Source organism: Pistacia vera, unplaced genomic scaffold (genome assembly GCF_008641045.1).
Source record: "Pistacia vera cultivar Batoury unplaced genomic scaffold, PisVer_v2 Contig19, whole genome shotgun sequence".
NCBI lineage: Eukaryota > Viridiplantae > Streptophyta > Magnoliopsida > Sapindales > Anacardiaceae > Pistacia > Pistacia vera.
In genome coordinates, this window is record NW_022195990.1 from 380,817 (window position 1) to 395,227 (window position 14,411).

The window sequence follows — 14,411 nt, forward strand, 5'->3', positions numbered from 1 at the left end:
TACTACTTTATTGATGTAATTAATAAACTTGATTAAATGTATATTAGAGTACATCTTAATTTTTCTAAAACTAATGATGAATACATAAAAGGCTTTAAATATAAGAATATTTAAAAGTCACCCGAGCGTATCTATTAATTGCTAATGTATTTAATATTGGCCGTATTAACTTCATCACATTTCATTCAAGATCTAAGAACTGCATTAAAAGTCAACTGAATTAAACTAATCCACCAAACTCCATTAACAAAACAAAGTTATTATATATTAAAAGTTAAATAACTTTTTCCCGCCCAACCTTTGCCTTGCCTTAATAGAGACTTTTCCACCAAAAAAGTTTTAAAATATCACTTTCCCACCAAAATACCCAATGCCGATTTCAGCCGATTTCAATAACAAAAATTCTCTCTGTCGTCACCATTTGAACCTCGGGTCTCTTCTTTGCAAAACCCCTTTCACTCTGACACTTAATTTCTAGTCGATTATCGACCACTACAAAGCTAAGGTTTCTTGTTTGTTGCTGATTTTCGGTTGATTCCAACGGCGAATATTCAACCGATTACCACCGTTCGATTCACTTATCTCCACTCTACAAAACCTCTCTTATCTTGGCTCTTGGTAACTCGCCGAACGTTGGCTGTGAAAGTAAAGTTTATTTTGAATATTAACAGAATATAAACTTTCGGTGGCAAAGTAGTATTTTTAAAACTTTTTTGGTTAGGAAAGTGTCATTAAGGCAAACCTTGTGTCATTTATTCTATATTAAACTAATTAACTTCCATTGTTGGTTTTGCGGGGAAATCTTCCCGTAGGGATTTTTCTCCGCTCATTCCCGGAAAATTTATCATTATTATTTTTTTAAATGATTACAAAACTTTATTATGTTAATTACTATCTATCAAAATTAAAAATACACGCAAGATTGATAACACGTAAGATCAATTATTTTGTTTAATTACTTGTTAATTTGAAGGTTTAAATAATAAGAATTTACTAATATAATTAGAGACACATCATACATCAAACGTTTGTAATTTGTAATTTTCTAAACCATTAAATAAAAATAAAATATCTAATATAATATTAAATATTAAATTAAATATTATAGAATATTTAGAAAAAAAACATTTGATATTTTCATAAAATTAATAAAACTATATTCAATTTTAACATAATTTACTTGGTAAATTAATTGATTGATTCACAAATCACTATCACCACTCCAACTAATAAAATTAGTCCGCTTGTGAAGGGACAAATCTCATTATCCCAATATTGGTTAAGTTTAACATCATAATTAATTAACCAATTAATTAATTAAAAAGATAATTGAATTTGTGTAATTTGATATTTTTATTTGTGTAATTTGTAAGTCGTTTGGCAATTGTGTATACTTTTGTATTAGTTTTGAAACAATCTAATCAAATTTATTTATCTTTGGGGTAAATGACCCTTGAATAATAAGTTGGGACATCAATTTATTAGAGAATTTTGTAAAATTAACAAAATAACAATAGATTGATTTTATTATTTGACTCCCTCTTTAAATTATTTGTTCTATAAATTTAATAAAAATATTAGAGAGTATTATAAAAATAAATATCTAATTTTAATAAAATTTTATAAAATTAAACAATCTTTTAAGTGTACGTGTCCAATTGTCCATGACTCCATGTCACCATATGGCACACAAAATGTTTAGAATATTTTAGTGTAAATTAAATTAGATATTTGAACTCTTGTTAAAAAAAAATTAGTGATTAATCTCATGTAATATTATCATAGAAAAATATGCGTGCAATAATTAATTGTCACTAATAATAAGAGAATTCAATCACATAACTTATACAAATACATACACATTTTCTACCAAGTAGTAATTAAAGAAACCAATAATATGTATAACAAAGTAACAATAAGAACTAAGAAATATAACAAAAAGAATAAAACATTAGTAAATGAATTAAGTTATCACCTATAAGAGTATAAGCTAATATTAATCATACCATTTCATTTTAAGTTACTTTTGTTCCATAATTAAAATATACAATAATGAATTTAAGATAACATCACAAATTTTGATACATGAATTAAATTGTGGGATGCTAACTTTATATACAATCTAATAAAGGAAAAAAAATATAAATTTTTAAATCAATGTACACTTTGTAGGGCGGGGCAGGGCGAGTGCAGGCCTACCCTGGTCCTCAAGGTTCGGAGAATTTCCTAGGCCTCATCCCCGACCCCGTCCCCGACTATTTCAAGGAATCTTTGCCCCGTTCGAGGAAGGGCGGGTCAAACGCCCATCCCTATGTGTGATACGAGAGTTATTCACAGGTGTCATATTATATCATCAAATTTATAATGCAAATATGAACGTGTAACATTGTTCTTTTATGTGTAATTTATTTTTTTGACATTTAGGTCATTTTTCTGTTTCTTAGACAGAAGATCAAAGGTCAAAAGAGAAAGCTGGGTCATGTTGAATGGAAACTTTTTTTTTTTTTTCTTTCTCTTTCCTTGAGAATTGACAAAACAACCAACTTTGTATTGTATCTTTTTCTTCTACTAAGAAGGGACTCATAATTTTATGATTTTGACAATTTGATGTTTTTCAAATTTCATTTTTAACGACATGATCTAGCCATAAACATGATGTTATATGCATTTTATAAAATGCTCTAGTTGATTAGTAAGAAAACGCAAAAAGGTGAGCTGAAGAAAACAGAGGTAAGTGGAGAAGAAGACTGATATTTTTCATTAACCAATAATCGTAACTGTTACACACATTTATAATACAAAGGAAGGGTAAAATAGTAACTCCCAACACTAAACTTCTTTAACACCTGAGTTAACCCAGTCACCTATTCTTAATATCCTAATATCCTCCCTTAAACAAAACTTCTACTATTGCTTGTCATCACTCCAATAATGCATGTTACCAACTATTCTAATATCCACCCTTGAACAAAGCATCAATTCCTTTCTATACCATTCACCGGCTGCCTTTGCTGAGCTCACAATCAATTATTCTGCAAATAAAAGATGCAAATAGAACTGCTCCGAAATATGCAGATAGCACTTCCCAGAATTCCAAACAAACTTCAATGCCAGAATTCCAAAACAAGCTTCAATGTAGTTGAACTTAAATGGAAATAGAATTGCTCCAGGATTCAAACCAATCTATCCACAATTTTAACCAAAACCTTCAAAGAATCAGACTTCCAATAAGAATTGATTTCCAGAGCAATAAGAACTAATTTCAAGACAGCTTTAAACTTTCAACAAGAATCAGGACTTCCCATAAAAACTGACTTCAAGACCTGCACTTCAGACTTTCAACAAGAATTACCAGACTTCCAATAAAAAAACTGATTTCAATTTCAAGACCTGTACTTCAGACTTTTAACAAGAATCACCAGACTTCCAATAAGAACTTATTTCAAGACAGCTCTAGACTTGCACATTTCAATTCATCTCCAGGCTTGCACAAGAACTTCAATCATTTTTGAAGAATAACAACATCAGAATCAATAATCAATCTTCACTGATATCTATCAATAACCTTCACCAGAGTAGAACATAAACCACAAACTTCATCAACAAGAACTGATACAAAGAACTTCAATCAGACTTAAAGAAAACTTCATCAGAACAATAATCACCCTTCATTGATATTTATCAACAAATTTCATTCATAACAGAGCATAAACCAGCACACTTCACCAAAACAGAACACATTTTCAGATAGCTCCATTCATAATAGAACATAAACCTGCACACTTCACCAGAACAAAACACATTTTCAGATAGCACCATTCATACCAGAACATAAACCAGCACACTTCACCAAAACATAACACATTTTCAGAAAGAATTCCACAACTGTATGTCACTCCATTAATTATACACTAACAAGTGCCTTTATAGTAAGTTTTTCTCGAAGTGTTTCAAACTTGGAAGCTGAAAGTGCCTTAGTGAATATATCAGCTTTTTGATACTTGGTTGGAACATATTGAACCTTAACCTTGTTTGCTGTAACTTGTTCCCGTATATAGTGAGCATCTTGCTCAATATGTTTAGTCCTACCATGAAAGACAGGATTGGAAGCAAGAGAACCTACACTCTGGTTGTCACACCAGATAACAGGAATTTCAGTCAACTTAAGACCAATTTCAGAAAAAAGACTGCAGAACCAGGATATTTCAGTGGACCCTTGTGCAAGAGCTCTATATTCTGCCTCAATGGAAGAGAGAGCCACAACCTTTTGCTTCCTTGAAACACACAGCAGCCACTAGTTGACCTTCTGTCCAGTGGATTGCAGGCCCAATCTGCATCTGTGTAACACTTTAGATTAAATCTATGGTTGGGACAGAATTGAAGGCCATAATTGGAGGTGCCTTTGAGATATCTCAGTAGCCTTTTACAGGCCTACTAGTGCAGTTGTGGAGGGGCTTTTAAGAACTAACTGAGCTTATTTACTGAGTAAGAGATGTCAGGCCTGGACAATGTCAAATACTGCAGTGCACCTACTGTACTTCTGTAGAGTGCTGGATTTTCAAAAGGTTCACTGTCCTCAAGTGCAAGTTTAGCCTTAGCAGCCATTGGAGTAGTATAAGGCTTACAATTAACCATATTTGTTTTAATTAGTAGATCTTTTGCATATTTCTCCTGATTCATATGAATTCCTGCCTTATTCCTTGTCACCTCAAATCCAAGAAAATACTTGAGAGATCTTAAAGCCTTTAAAGCAAACTGTGTGTTAAGACCAGAGACTGTTTTCTGAACCAGATTGAAGTCATTTCCTGTGAGTAAAATATCATCCACATACACTAGAACATACATCAATGTGCCTTCTTTTTGATACACAAAGAGACTAGGATCTGCTAGAGAATGAACAGAGCCCCATCCAAGGAATACTTTCTTAAGTTTATCAAACCAGGCCCTAGGAGCCTGTTTAAGTCCATAAAGAGCTTTGGTCAATCTACAAACATGATGAGGATATTGTGAATGAACAAATCCTTCAGGTTGTACCATATAGACGTTTTCTTGAAGATCCCCATTAAGAAACGCATTATTAATGTCTACTTGTTGTATATCCCATCCATAACTTACAGCCAAACTCAAAATAATTCTAATAGTTGGAGATTTAACCACTGGACTGAATGTCTCAAGATAGTCTATACCAGGGGTCTGCTGGTATCCTTTGACAATTAACCTCGCTTTAAATCTCTGTATAGAACCATCAGGATTAGTTTTAACCTTAAACACCCATTTACAACCTACTGGATTCATATCAGAGTTGACTGGAACAAGCTCCCAGGTTTGATTGGACATCAAGGCATCATACTCAGCCTGTATAGCAGCTTTCCAGGATGGATAAGAGAGTGCTTCTGACACAGTGACTGGTTCTTTGGTATCTAGGGATGAAGAGGTCAGTACGGCAGTGTTATGGGCTTTGGTTTTTGCTCTAGTTAGCATAGGATGTGTATTTGTTTCAAAAGGCAAAGGTGCTGCTAAAGGTAAGTGAACTGCAAGTGGTATAGTTTCAAAGGAGTTATTAGAAGAGATGGTTACAGGTGACATTAAGGATTCTTCAGTCTCAGAGGTTGTGGACATAGGTGAGGGCTCAGCATTTTTAGAAACTTGAGCATCAGTAGACTGACAGGGTATGGAAGTTTGAAGTGAACTAGGCTGACATAAAACTGGAGAATGTATCCTGGTTGATGTGTTCCCATGATCATGTGTAGAATAACATTGTGAGTTTGTAGGTAATATAGGAGAGGAATCAAGTACTGTAGTAGGTATACGCCAGAATGAAACAGTAGGTTGATATGACTCATAATTGGGTGATATAACAGATGAAACTGGAGCTGAATTGGTAAGGTTTTGAAATGGAAAATCTGACTCATCAAACTTGACACTTTGACAAGTATAAATTCTACCAAAAGGAGCTAAGCACTTATACCCTTTATGATGTAGGCTATAACCAATGAAAGTATACTAGATGGTATGAAAGTTAAATTTGTGAGTGTTATAGGGTCTAAGAAAGGGATAAACGGCACAACCAAAAACTCTTATGGCAGAGTAGTTAGGGACAGTATGAATTAATTTTTGAAAGGGTGAAAAATTGTTCAAAACAGGTGTGAGAAGTCTGTTTGTAAGATAGGCAGCAGTTTGGAATGCATACCACCAAAATTTTAATGGCATGCTAGCTTGGACAAGGAGAGTTAATCCTTGTTCAACCCACCCCATCCCCCCCCCCCCCCCCCCCCCCCCCAATTTTTTTGATGGGTGTGTAGACAAGGATGTCTAAAAAGAATACCATTGGCTTTGAATTGTGTAGACAAGGATGTCTAAAAAGAATACCAGTGGCTTTGAATAGGGAACTAGACTCCTATATTCCCAACACACACCACACCACCCCCCACCCACCTCCAAAATCAATTTGAACACATTTCAAGGAGGTGTTAAATTGTTTCTCAACAAGTTTATGAAATTGAGTGAAGATGGTGTAGGTTTTGGACTTGGTTTTTAGAGGAAAAATCCAGGTGAATCTTATGTGATCATCCAAGAATTGGATGTAGAATTTAAAACCTTCAGGTGAAGGTCCCCAAAGGTCTGAGTATATGAGTTCAAGAGGTTTAGAGGCTTGAAAGGTAGACTTTGGATAGGTAGATTGATGCAACTTACCATACTGGCAGGCTGTACAAAATGTGAGGTCAGTTTTTGTGTGAAAAGGAATCTCCAAAGTTTTAAGAATATTAGTAAGAACTAAGAAGTTAGGATGACCCAGCCTTTTATGCCATATCATAATGTTAGTTTTCTGGACAGGAAAAGATTGAAAACCATCTAACTTAGTGTTAACAGACTTGTCAAGAACAGAGGATTGTAAAACAGTACTTTCATTAATAATAGGTGCTACATCAATAGAGGGTACATTGCTTGGGATAGAAAAATCAGAATACATGGTAAGATCAATGTATTCTCTACAATTTTTACCCTTATTGAAAGTAAAATATGCATTATATTTATTAAAAATTGAAGGAATCAGGAGTGATTGTTGAGACAAATCAAGAAAACCTTGATTTGAAGAACAAGGAAATGAGACAGAGCTTCTGCTATGATGCTGGACTTTGTGTGAAGAGGACAATGAAGGAGACAAAGCTACAATGGAAGTAGAGGTAGGGCAGACTGGAGTTTGAAGTTGGTACAGACCAGCCTTAAGTACTCCTTGGAGAAGGGTTGCTTTGGATGATTTGTCCTTAACAACACAATGATCATTGAAAAATTCAACCAAGACATCATTATCTCTAGTTAATTTGGAAACACTAAGTAAGTTTTTGGTAATGTTAGGAACAAATAAAACATTTCTAGGACACAAAGTCTTATGTGAACATGCTAATATAGCAGAACCAGTATGTGAGATAGTTAGCAACTCACTATTGCCAACCTAAAGCTATTCCCCTCATGTGTAATTGGAGCTTGTTGTCAGCTGGGAAAAATCAGAGGTAACATAGTCTGTTGCTCCAAAGTCCATGTACCATGCAGCATCTCTTATAGTAGATGGTGTGGCTATGTAATTGATGGCTGCAGGAGTCTGATTATGTGCCTGAGACTAAGCCATAAACACCTGATTAGACATGTTTGAGGAACTAACATTAGACTATATACCAGTATTGCTAGAGGAAGCTCTAGGAGCAGTTGAAAACTGAGGCTGTTGAGGCTGATAAACATTTTGAAACGGTAGTAACTGGTCTGTATTGGCATTTTGTGAGTAGTGTTGAGGAGGAATGGAAGGATAGAAACCTCCATGATAAGGTTCAGGTGCTCTTGCAAATCCATGAGGATTAAAATTGTTCCTTAGCATCGAAGAGTTTCCTGAGAAATTAACATCAAACCGATGGTAACAGTTCAAAGCCAGATGACCTATTTTACCACACACTTGACAGATAAATCTATTCCTTCCTCCTACACGACCTCTTCCTCTGCCACCAGAATAGCCTCCAGAAAATTGTGGTGTAAAGAATTGATTCTGAGGTGGTATGAATTGATTCTGAGAGGGTACAACCACTACTGGATTCTGATTAGGTGCAGAATATGATTGGTTAACAGATTGGTTGAAATTAGAAGATTGTGAGGTTGGAGCTAAATCAGTAGAGAACTGTGGTATGGATTGCAACTTCTTTTGTTCATTGTTCATAGAGAGACTAGCAACATTAGCTGAACTGCTATGAAATTCAATGTGAACAATGGAATTCATTGTACTATTAGCTTTTTCCAGCCTAAGTTCTAGCTTCTGTAAAACAATTTGAGCTTCTTGCACCGTTATCGGATCAACCTTAGATTCAAGCCTAGTGGTTATGTTAACAACTGCAGCATCATATTCAGAGTCTAATCCATCCAATATGTAATTCAACAATTCTTCATCAGTGATAATAACACTACTAGCAGTCAAACTCTCAGCATAACTTTTCATCTTTAGAAAGTAATCATGCATACTTAAACTATCCTTTTTCGTGTTTTGCAGTAAACTCTTAACATGCACTGTTTTAGCTTTCGACTCGGTAAGAAATTCCTTTTCCAATGTTAGCCATATATCAGTTGCAAACTGACACTTAGAGATCACAGGAAACATAGACTCAATAATAACCAACTCACCAGCAATTTATCAGTTCTCTTCCAAAGTAGATACTCTGAATTAGGTTTTTTGTGTACCTCTGAACTTGAGCTATCCAATTGAACACGAACAAAGGGTGTTGGACACGATATGAGTCCAGTGAGGTGTTCTCATGTCCATGAGCTCCAACAACAAAAAGGATCTGTGATTTCCAGAAACGATGGTTATCTCTTGTCAATTTTGGTGAGATTACAGGAAGTGTTGAAAAAGCAAGAGAAGAAGAATTAGAGAAATTGACTGAATCAAAAGAGTGTTTGAGACTTGAATCTTTATTTGCTTTGTCAAATGAGAAAGAAATTGGTGAGGGATCGGCCATTTTCGACGTTGGTCAAAAGCTCTGATACCAAGTTGATTAGTAAGAAAACGCAAAAAGGTGAGCTGAAGAAAACAGAGGTAAGTGGAGAAGAAGACTGATATTTTTCATTAACCAATAACCGTAACTGTTACACACATTTATAATACAAAGGAAGGGTAAAATAGTAACTCCCAACACTAAACTTCTTTAACACCTGAGTTAACCCAGTCACCTATTCTTAATATCCTAATAGCTCTCCACACCCATTTCCAGTAAAACAAAAATAGACCCTTTTTCTTGAGGATATTTTTTTTCAGATTTTGTTTTCTATAAGGATCCTCGTAAATATGTCACAAACAGTTATTACGATATCATAAAATAATCTCCACACTCATTTTGAAATACATTTATTATTAAAAAATTTGAAATTAAATATGCTCATATAATTTCAAAAAGAACCCATAGATGAAACTCTATATACCAATTCTAAATTAAATGAAATAATACGAAATTTTTTTTTTTTTTCAATTTCCATAAGCTATGTGACACACTAACTAATATGGTACTTGTTAGAAACAATTTTTGAAGGGTAGTATTATGCAATTTTTTTTTTTAGAAAAAATCAATTATTAATTTACTATTCATAAATAGAGATTAATTTTTAAATTACTAGTTCTAATGATAAGTAGAGGTGTAAAACATCTTGGATGCCCAATTCAGTTTGATAAATTCAATTGGGACTAATTTAAAGGAATTCGGCACATTTTTTAATGCTATCGAAGTATGACAAAACATAGTTGAATCAACAAATTAAATTGGATTGCCAAAACCTTTGTTTTTACTAATTAAATTTGTCTATAGTGTTCATAGGGATTAGGTATAGTATTTGTATATATGGTTTTAATGTTTGAAAACAATCTTTATTCAGCAATATTGTTAAAAAAATTATAATTTTTGAGAGGTATCCCAATACGACAATTTATCATACAATGTGTGTGAAAGCTAAACAAGAATCCCAATCATTAAGCAAGGTCTAAAGTCGAGGATGCAGACAACTAACAATATAAAAGAATAAATAACACAACCACAAACAACACAACAATATAAAAGAACAAACAACATAAAGATATAATTTGCTATATCGCCTATATCATGGGTAGTGATATGTTGGTTTTATTACATAAGGAAAAAAAGAAAAAAGAATATTATAAAACACTTCCACACCCATCACAATAGCCAAATATTTCAGGTTTACTCAAAATCTCAACCAAATCTAATCCTAGAGAGTTATTTATATAAGAACACAAACCCTAGTTTCTCCACAATAAGCTTTTTCTATTGAGAAGTATACCTGATTTGAGCCCATGTAAATTTGGGCTTTCAGCTCTTATTAGACTAAAATGTTGTTAGACTATCCATTAGCACTAACCCATACTTTTGACTAGGGCTGCAAGCGAGCCAGGTTCGACTCGACTTTTGTCAAGCTGAGCTCGAGCTCGAGCGGCTCGAGTACCCTCTCGAGCCGAGTTACGAACCACCCACTACTCGGCTCGATAGGCTCGTGAATGGCTCGAAAGGGTATAAGTGTTATTTTTTTAAGTATCAGGGGGTTATATGTGATTTACTATATCTAATATAAATTATCCCACTTCCTAAACCCTATCTTCTTTCTCCAGCGCCGACACTTTCTCCTTCCCTTTTCTTCATCTTTTTTCTCCTTCGTCTTTCTTCTCCTCCTTTTTCCTTTCTTCTTTACCTTTCTTCTTACTTCTCCTTCGCTCTTCCATCTCTTTCCTTCTCCCTCTTTGCTTTTCTTTTCTTTCCTATTCTCTTTTCTTCTATCTCTCACAGTCAATGGAATTTTGAGTCATATATTTGTGGCTATTTGGCTTTGGATCTGATGATGGTTGGTGATGATTAGTAGGTTGGCTTTCGATTGGGGCTATTTTGAAGGATTGTTGGTGGATTGCTTTGGATTGAGGACTTATAAACGAGTGGATCGCGAGCTGAATTCGAGCTCAAAATATTTAACGAACTCGAACTTCAAGCCTGGTTTTCAGAGCTCGTCGAACCCAAGCTCGAGCTCGAGCTCGTTAAATTTTCACGAGCCAAGCTTCGAACACCGTAGTGTTCGGCTCAGCTTAGCTCGTATGCAGCCTTACTTTTGACCCAAATATTAAGCCCTGTATCCAGAAAAATCTTGTTAAAATACATCAATTAATAAGGAAGTTGTGAGATGTAGATTTATAGAGGTAGGTGGTTGATATAATTTATTGATAGAAGAGGTAAGTAAAAGGTCAGTGCATAGAAATTTCCTTTGAGCACTACATTTTTATTTTTTTAAACCAAGGTGTTCGGACTAACTTTTACGCATCTCGAATAATCCTCGAATGAGACTATCACAACAATCCATCGCCATGACCCTCCATTTAAATCGCGGATGCTCAAATGGGGAATTGAATCTGAGACCGTTCGCCTATCCACACTATCCAATTCACCCTAACCATTTAGGCTATCTAGGGATGGGTCTTTGAGCACTACAGACTAACTCTTACTAACCAACTCCTTCAATAAATTACATTAAACCGCATTTCTTTATAAATTCACATCTCACAACACTTAGTAGTTGAAATATTTTTACATGATTTTTCTAGATACAAAACTTAATATCTGAGGTAAAAATATAGCTAATGATAATGGATTAGACTAGTGTCATATGGGTTTGATAGAATTTGAAGTGGGCCTGATCCTTACCCAATAAGGCCTTGTTGAATGGGAGGATTACCCCCTCTTATAAACCAATAGGCTTGAGCGTGCCTAGTCGGTGTGGGACTCCAACACTCCCCCTCACAGTCAAGCCCATATGTTGGGTCATGCCTATTGATGGAGGTAGTTGCTGGCTCTAACTCCTCTCCCGCTGGTCAAGCGCTCAGCTCAACTGAACCTAGGTTCTGATACCATGATAGAATTTGAGGTGGTCTGACTCCTCACCCAATAAGGCCTTTTTGAATGGGAGGATTACCCTATCTTATAACCCAATAGGCTTGAGCGTGTCTAGTCGATGTGGGACTCCAACACTCCCCCTCATGGTCAAGCCCATATGTTGGGTCATGCCTGTTATTGGAGGTAGTTGTTGGCTCTAACTCCTCACTCGCTGGTCAAGCGCTCAGCTCAACTGAACCTAGGCTCTGATACCATGATAGAATAAAAACCTGGGCTCTAGTCAACACTGTTCTTTTTATACTGATACAGAGAAAAGATTAAAGTGAAAGTGAGCTGAAAGTTCTACTTAAAACGACACCACTTTGGCCTATTATCAAAAGCATCCAATCACTTAACAACTTTGCACTTTCATCCTCTTATATCAACAGGGTTTAATATAAAAGACAAACCCAAAAAAGAATTGGACTAAATTAAATTTAATATTCAAAACCCTCCTTCAACTTAATATGGAGTAAAAACAATAATAGGGTTAATTGATTGGACTATCTTCAAGCAGACGTAGAGCTTGTTTGGCGAGCTTATAAATATTAGATTATAAACAGTTAGTGCTTATAAGTATTTGAAATTTAAGCAATTACGTGTTTGGTTAAAGTACTTATAAGTGACTAATAAGTACATTTTATTATTAAAATGAACATTATTTTATGAAATAATAAATAAGTTTATATAATGGAATTTTAAAATTAAATAGAGGTAATGTGATAATATACTTAATCAAAGTAGCTTATAAGCAGAGTGCTTTGGGTGTAGGGTTTAGGGTATAAGCCAAAAATAAAAAAATTAGGCTCTACCAACTTATTTTTTTGGCTTATAAGCCTCCAAAAAATACAAACAAACACATCGAGTCACTTTATCTGACAAAATTCCATAACTGCTGCAAAATTACTCCAGCTATCACAACTCCATTCTTGTTACAAAATTACTTTATCTGACAAAATTCCATCACAACTCCACCACTACTGCAAAATTACTCCAACTGACAAAATTACTTCAACTATCACAACTTCCTTACTGCTGCATCACTTCTAAAATCAATAATGCTACGGACACCAATTTTTTTCACCGAAAATTTTTACCGAACAACATGACATCCAATTAGACGCAGACACGTTGGATAGAAAACAAGTCTCCCATGAATGGACAATCGTCCAACAATCATGGACGACCGTCCATACTTTATGGATGACTGTTCATCACAAATGGACTCTCGTCCATATTTTATGGACGAGTGTCCATACCGTCCAAAAAATTTTAAAAACAAAATGATTGACACCCGTCCATTTAATACGGACTAGCGGTCATATACAATGGACGACCGTCATCATTATGTTTATACATTTGCAAGGACTTTTCCTTCAGATTTCGGCGCATTATTGTCACAAAGGCTACCCACTTGCTCCATATTTCTTATCAATTTTTGTGTGGTCATTGTTATTAGTGAAATTTAATTGGTAAGTCAAGGCCAAAACAGGACCTTCTGTTTAATTTGACCTCTAAAAATAAGTTTTGAATTTACATTCATTTTGAAACACTTTTTTATCTACCAGAGGAACTCTGTATCTAGACATTGGCTCGTGTTGTGGCACAAGAATGGTGACGCATTCCAGATGACGTATTATATTGGAGCAAATCTCAAATGTGGGTTAAATAACTATGGACGGTCGTCCATTGTATATAGATGCCCATCCGTATTAGATGGATGGGCATCAATCATTTTGGTTTTAAAATTTTTTGGACGGCCGTCCATCTTATATGGACGTCTGTCCATAGTAAATGGACACCCGTCCTATAATATGGACGGAGGTCCATTGATATTTTATGGACGATCGTCCATTCGTGATGAACGGTCGTCCATAAAGTATGGACAGTCGTCCGTGATTGTTGGACGGTCGTCCATTCACTAGAGATGTGTTTTCTGTCCAATGTGTTCACGTCTTACTGGCTGCCACGTCGTTCAGTAAAAAAATTTGGTGCAAAAAGTCGGTTGACCCTAGCATTATTCCTTCTAAAACTCCTTCTAAAACGAATACAATTGCTGTTACCAATTATAAATACCAACACATAAACTACTTCAGTCACCATTTGAAGCTGAATATCATAAAACCTTATTGCAGACTACTATTTCAAAAACAGCAACAATAGACAACACCAGACTACAAATTACTACTCATCTTGCATAATACCTCATTTTAGACTACTATTAAGCAACACCAAACTACAAACTACTACTTCATCCTGCATAACACCTCATTTCAGACTACAAACTTTAGCAACACCAGACTATAAACTACTACTTCAACCTGCATAACACCTCATTTCAGACTACTATTCAGCAACACCAGGCTACAAACTTCAGCAACACCAGACTACAAACTACTACTTCAACCTGCATAACACCTCATTTCATACTACTATTTAGCAAAACTAGACTAC